General features: G+C 46.2%; 1 protein-coding gene across 1 annotated transcript in view; it reads right to left on the bottom strand.

The window, feature by feature from the left end:
- LOC141047258 (gastrula zinc finger protein XlCGF66.1-like) overlaps positions 1–5,969 on the bottom strand; it is a 44,544-nt gene extending 38,575 nt beyond the window's left edge. Inside the window, exon 1 of the mRNA XM_073542260.1 lies at positions 5,781–5,969. The gene's annotated coding sequence lies outside the window, so the exon portion shown is untranslated. The remainder of the gene's footprint in view (positions 1–5,780) is intronic.
- Positions 5,970–6,989: the final 1,020 nt, after the last annotated feature.

The following is a 6,989-nucleotide window of genomic DNA, read 5'->3' as shown; positions in this document are numbered from 1 at the left end:
CTACCGACTTGTGCTGCATACCACTGCACGGACACCTCTTTTCAAAGCCAGGACACCCACCGTTACACCAACACAAGTCTGAGTGCAGCTGGTCACTTCACCGACACCACCATGGCAAGCGCTGCTCCTGTCTGGAGCACCACCGCCACTCCCATGCATGTGTGGAGCTCAGCCACCACTAGGCAAACATGGAACAGCCCTGCCGCTACAACAACATGTAGTAGCCCTGCCACCACCACTCCGCAAACCTGGACCATCACTGCCGCCACCAGTCCTCCTGCAAGGACGAGCACTGCCAACCAAGAGCAGCAGCAGCAGCAGCCACCTCAGCAGCAGCAGCAGCCACCTCAGCAGCAGCCACCTCAGCAGCAGCCACCTCAGCAGCAGCAGCCACCTCAGCAGCAGCAGCAGCCACCTCAGCAGCAGCAGCAGCCACCTCAGCAGCAGCAGCCGCCGCCACCTCAGCAGCAGCAGCCGCCACCTCAGCAGCAGCAGCCGCCACCTCAGCAGCAGCAGCCACCTCAGCAGCAGCAGCCACCCCAGCAGACGGGGGACCTACACTCAATATTTGCCCCAAGTTCAAGGCGAAATCTATCAAGGCGGGCATTGGGCCAAAGTCGGTCCAGGCACACAAGCCTACGGCGACATGCCATTACAACAAATGTACCTGAACAGATTTCCTCTCCTCCAAGTGTTCCTAGTTTAATTCCCTTAACTGGACTACCTTCCCCCACAAGTTTTGTTGCCCCTTCCCCTCAAACACCGTCTTCAACTGCAAGTGTTGCATATTCCCTGCACACCCCCAAATTGAAACCATCTGCCCCCAAACGCCGGAAAAAATAATTTTTTTGTTTATTTTTGTGATTAAAAATAAATTTACATTTGTGGTTCACCATTACAAAGTTTCATTAATGTTGTTTGCGCCGCTCACACACACTGATGGGTAAATACATGTTAAAAACCAACCCAAGGCCTAGTATAGTCATATGTGAAATAACACGGACTAGTATAGTCATACCAAGGCCTAGTGTAATAACTCGAGTTTTACCAACTATAATCTAAACAAACTGTTGAAACTTGTCAAGTTTCACCAGTTTGTTTTTCGTGAAACAAGATCCTAGTTGGTAAAAATCGAGTTATTACAGTAGGCCTTGGTATGACTATACTAGGCCGTGGTATTTCACATATGACTATACTTGTAGGCCCAAGGCCTACTATACTCATATTTGAAATACCACGGCCTAGTATAGTCATACCAAGGCCTAGTGTAATAACTCTATTTTTACCAACTAGAATCTGGTTTCATGAAAAACAAACTGTTGAAACTTGTCTATTTCTACACTACCACAATTTTAAATAAAAGTTGGAATTGAGCTGATTACATTCATCCACTCAATGCTGACTTGTATTCCCCATGGACTTTCATTGGGGTTGGGTTTTGAGGGTTGGGTTTTGAAAAAATCACATACTTTTTTTTCAACTAGTTGGACAATTTTCTCTTGAAAAAAATTGGTTTCCTGATTCATGGCCTGCAGCTTTGCTCGTTCCAATATATTTCACGCAGACTAGCAATGCTGCATTTTAACTCATATGTGTATTTACCTGCCCAGGTGTGTGAACATCAAAAACTTCAGTTATACATGGGAATTTTTTTATTTAATTGGAGTTTAAAAAATATAGTGCACTCAGTAATGGTATCAAATAAGGTTTTTTATTACCATAAACAAACAAAAACATTCTTACACCATTTCATCTTGCCAGTGCACCCGTCCTACATCAGAAATAAAGTAGGCCGCAAATTGGTCCCTCATTTGGCCAACTTCAACGGATGACCTGAGAGGGTGCTGAGTGAATTCAGGCAATGGGTTAGGAGCATCATCGTCCAGTTCAAAGGTCGGGTGCTCTTTAGCCATTACAAAATTATGTAGAACCACACACGCCTTCACCACCTCATCGACTGTTTCAAGTTTAAGATTAATGGCCGTGCCCAGAATTCGCCATCTGGAGACAAGAATCCCAAAAGCACACTCGACAGTTCTTCTGGCCCTGGTCAGCCTGTAATTAAATATTTTTTTGGTGTGGTCCAAGTCCCGGCTGGAGTAGGGTTTCAGTAAGTTTCCGCACATTTGAAAAGCCTCATCGCCAACCATTACAAAGGGCAGTGGTGGAGCTTCGGTGTGAGGAAGAGGCCGTGGCATAGGGAAATTAAATTGGTTGCCATACAACCTCCGGCCCATGTCTGAGTTTTTAAAAGCCTGTGAGTCATTACCACGGCCAAATGCTCCATTGTCCACTGCTACAAACATACATCCGGCATCCGCAATGGCCATGAGTACTATTGAAAAGTACTTTTTGTAATTATAGTACTCAGATCCCGTTCTTTTGGGTTTGATGATCCGTATGTGTTTACCATCAACAGCTCCCAAACAGTTGGGGAAATTGCATACTATCCAGAATTTGTCAGCAATTTCCATCCACTTTTCAGCGGTGGGCAGGGGCATAAATTCTGGACAAAGAACATTCCAGAGAGCCCGGCAGGTCTCCGCAACAATTCCAGACAAGGTAGAGATTCCAATACGGAACTGGAAGTGTAGTGAAGATAGGGTTTCTCCAGTTGCCAGGAATCTGTGAACAGAGAAAGAAGTTAAATTAATATTTATGTATATTATTTTAAAACACTATAAAATAAAATATTAGTACATTCACGAAAACTAATTACCCAAGGTTTTGAATATTAAATTTTTTAAAAAAAGCAATCAGACCGCACCCCTTGGTTTTTAAATATTACGTACCGTAATGTCACCAGTAGCCGTTCCTCAGGAGGAATCGCACGACGGAGCTGTGTGTCCTGTCTCCGGATGGATTGTTGGACACGAGCAAGCAAATCCCTGAAACTTTCTTGGGACATCCGGATATAATCTGTAAATTTCTCCGGGTTTGCCTGGAGCTCGCTGTAGAGGGTGTGGTATGCCCCACGGCTCTCCCGGAGTTCAACAATCGGATGTATCCACATATGCCGCCGCTGCCGTCTTCGCTGCCTCTCTCTCTTCCTTTGTTCATGGCAAGCAACTGCATACGCCTGAGCCATCGCGATATCCAAATCCAAGTTGAAGTGAAAACTCTTCCAGCGCAGATCCATGGTCACGAGAGGAATCAAGCAAATGTGAAGAATACTGTAGACAGGGTCTATATATTAACATACCACACCCACAATGAAGTCCCATTGGTCTTGTGTGTTGTTGAATGGTTTGTTTTTCTTTTTTGGGGGGGTTTTTCCAAAATCTGTAAAAAAACGCAAACGCACAAAAAACGCATACAAACGCACAAAAACGCTGCGTTTTTTTCCTGCATGCGCATAAAAATGCTTGAAAAAAACGCAGCGTCTGTATGCATTTGTATGCGTTTTTTCTATGCGTTTTTTTGCGCTAAAAACGCGCTGGAAAAAAAAGCAAGTGTGAAATTAGCCTAAGACCTACTACCTGATGGACTGGAAGGGTTTTGGTCCTGAGGAGAGATCTTGGGAGCCTAGGGAGAACATCCAGGCTCCTCTACTCCTTAAATGGTTCTACACAGGCTTGAAGAAGAGGGGGTGTAAAGAGGGGGATACTGTTACACCCGGTCCCCATCCTGGCGCTGCGTCCAGGTCTGTCGCTGATACACCTGGCCCCCGTCCTGGCGCTGCGTCCAGGCCTGCCGCTGCTTTCCGTTCTGGGCACTCACCTCGAGCCTCTCAGGCTGCTGCTCAGCATTCTGTCCTCCCTCCTGCCTCCCCCTCCTGGCGTCCTGTGAGGAGATCTGTAGCTAAGACTATTAGGGCACGCCCGCCCGCTCTCTTGCTTTCTTAAAGGGGTGGCGCGCATTATTCAAAAAATACAATTAACCAATGGCAGCTCACTGTCTGCTATTTCTGGCCTCTCCTCCATAGGGAGAGCATCGGCGCAATGAGTATCTATCATTGCTACATCCGGTTCTCATGCTAACCTGTCTGCGCTGCATCTGCAGTCTCTGTACATTGTCTCATGCTCTCTGTTTCCACAGTATATCAGTATCCTGTGTCACCTGATTACATCAGCAACCATCTGGGCCTAAGCCATCCCGTTCCGCCTACAGCCATCCGAGTCCAAGGACTGTGTGAAGGTCACTGGAACCGACTCCTTACCAACTAACTGGATCCAGGACCCAGCGCATTACGGACTCTGCTGTAACTTTTGTTATCCCTTTTGGTAACGCTGGGACAGCTGCAACGTGTTCGGGGTCTAACTGGAGGTAGCACCTGTGTCCTCCGGGTATTCCATTCTGGCCCTGCCTGAGGGGCTTTACTATGGGTACCTGGGGCTCACTAGTCATGCCCCCTTCAGAGCCCTCCAGACCGTGGTCCCGAGGTTCCGCTTAAAAAATAAAAACGAATGTGAACTTTACCATCTCTGCCTCTGCTTCCATTCGTTACAGTAAGTACAATAGTAGGCAATCCCAGTCTTGGCCATCTATCTCTACGACCTTCTTGAGCGCTAGATTTCAAAGTCTTGTTGAACCTCTCCACCAGGTCGTCCGTCTGCGGATGCTACACCAACGTCTGGAGTTGGGTAATTTGGTGAGCCTTACACAACTCATTCATCACTTTGTACATAAAACGAATCCCTTGGTCCATCATGATCTCCTTTGGCAGGCATGTCCAGGAGAAAATATGGACTAGTTTTCTCTGTGGTATCACTTCTGGGTATCGTGTTGCATAGTCTATTTCCACCAGAATGTAGTGGTGACCCCTGGCAGATGTAACTAATACACCAACAAGGTCCATGGCAATCCTGTCAAATGGGAGTTCTATTATGGGCAACGGCACTAGGGTACTGCGGGAGTGGGATATGGATCGGTCAGCTGACAGGTAGGGTGGATAGGCAGAAATTAATGTCTAGGGGACAAGCAGGCCTTAAAACCTCTGAAGGACCAGCTCTTGAGTTTTGTCTACTCTCAGATGCCCAGCAAAGGCATGAGAAGGTGCCAGATGTAATACCCTATGCCCATAGTGACCCGGTACCAACAACTGTGCTATCACTTTCCCTCTCAGTTTAGTGGCCTGATAAAGCAGCTCTTCAATTAAAGTGAAATATGAAAACCTGGTGTCAGCCCCTGGCTCTTGAGCAACCCCATTTATCACAGTCACATTGTCCAATGCATTTTTTAAAGTAAGATACTGCATTTGGGCAGTCCCAAAATTCTCCCAGAAACTCCCAACTCCGCAATCTCGGCCTCAGTGATCACCTTCTCGTCATCAGCAAGGACACACAAAGAGATCTCACCGAGTCCAAGAGTCCCAACACCAGTACGAGATTTATTGTGACGGGACATGTCTTTGGCCCCTCACCTGGCTAACAGTGCACACTGCAGGTGGGATAGGCATAATACGGACAGCGCCTACCTAGGCTGTAATCCATCTGCTCATAGGACATACGACAACAGGCGGCTATGTGTTCAGGACCAAGGCATGTCCAGTATACCAAGTCTTTACCAGCAGTCTTTGTCAACCCCTCAGCCACCACTTGGGACCTCGGACTCCACCCCAGTAGTGTCTCTACTGCCCGTCTTAAATCAGGCTCCTTTGGGGGCACCCCAGTATGGAGATGCAACTTGGCCTGACTTCTTTAGGGACCACTTGGTACCTTTCCACTTGGCCCACCCTGTTACCCTGCTGACTAACAATGTGCACTGGGTGGAAAACCCCTGTAACAATGTGTGAGGATGGGCCGAGTGAATAAATGATCATTATTATAACATGCACTGACCGTAGCTCCTCCTGCAGCTCGGGATACACAGAGAAACCTAAATCTGGTTCCCCTTCCAAATAAAAAAGTTGTCAGCTGGGTCACGGGGCGCAGGTGCAATCACAGAAGGGTGGATCTCCCCCCCTGCTCAGTAATGGGGAATCTCCAGCTCCTACCTCCACCCGCAGAGCCGCACACCACATATATGGCTGCTCTGTGCGCACAGGACCTGTGATGAGGTCACAGGAGGGGAGGAGTCAGGGGTCACATGATCTCCGGAGTGCAGACGCTACATGGAGACTTCTCCTCAGTCGGTGACATTCCCGCAATTATTTCCCCTCACTACTGGCACAATTACCCCGCGCCGCTTTTTCTACACAGTGTTATGTGTGGAATGTAATGTGTGATTTCTCTGCTTGGAGTCAAATAGACCCCACACATGAGGGAATTATCACCAGTTACCGGACGGCTACTATATGGCGGCATATGATTGTGCTATCGACTCCATACCAGGAGCGAAAATGCCGAAATCTTGTATGTTTATCACATTCCAGGAAGGGCGACCTTCACTATATTCAGAGTCCGGCTAAGGGCGCGTTCACATCAGCGTATTATAAATCACTCCGATGTTCATCCCAAAGAGTTGGACGACTGTCATGTGAGTGTGGGATGTTTTCTTTACTACCATCCGTATACAATGTGTCTCTAACATCATCTGTTACTTACTATAAAGCTCTATGTAACGTAAAGCTGTTTACAGAACCAAAAAAGCAATCTTATATACAAGACTAAGAACGCAATCTTATATACAGGACTAAGAAAGCAATCTTATATACAGGACTAAGAAAGCAATCTTATATACAGGACTAAGAGAGCAATCTTATATACAGAACTAAGAAAGCAATCTTATATACAGAACTAAGAAAGCAATCTTATATACAGGACTAAGAAAGCAATCTTATATACAGAACTAAGAAAGCAATCTTATATACAGGACTAAGAAAGCAATCTTATATACAGAACTAAGAAAGCAATCTTATATACAGAACTAAGAAAGCAATCTTATATACAGAACTAAGAAAGCAATCTTATATGCAGAACTAAGAAAGCAATCTTATATACAGAACTAAGAAAGCAATCTTATATACAGGACTAAGAAAGCAATCTTATTTACAGGACTAAGAAAGCAATCTCATATACAGGACTAAGAAAGCAATCTTATATACAGGA

Source organism: Dendrobates tinctorius, unplaced genomic scaffold (genome assembly GCF_039654945.1).
Source record: "Dendrobates tinctorius isolate UK_male_01 unplaced genomic scaffold, ASM3965494v1 ptg000126l, whole genome shotgun sequence".
Lineage (NCBI taxonomy): Eukaryota > Metazoa > Chordata > Amphibia > Anura > Dendrobatidae > Dendrobates > Dendrobates tinctorius.
This window is presented reverse-complemented; position numbering and strand designations above follow the sequence as displayed.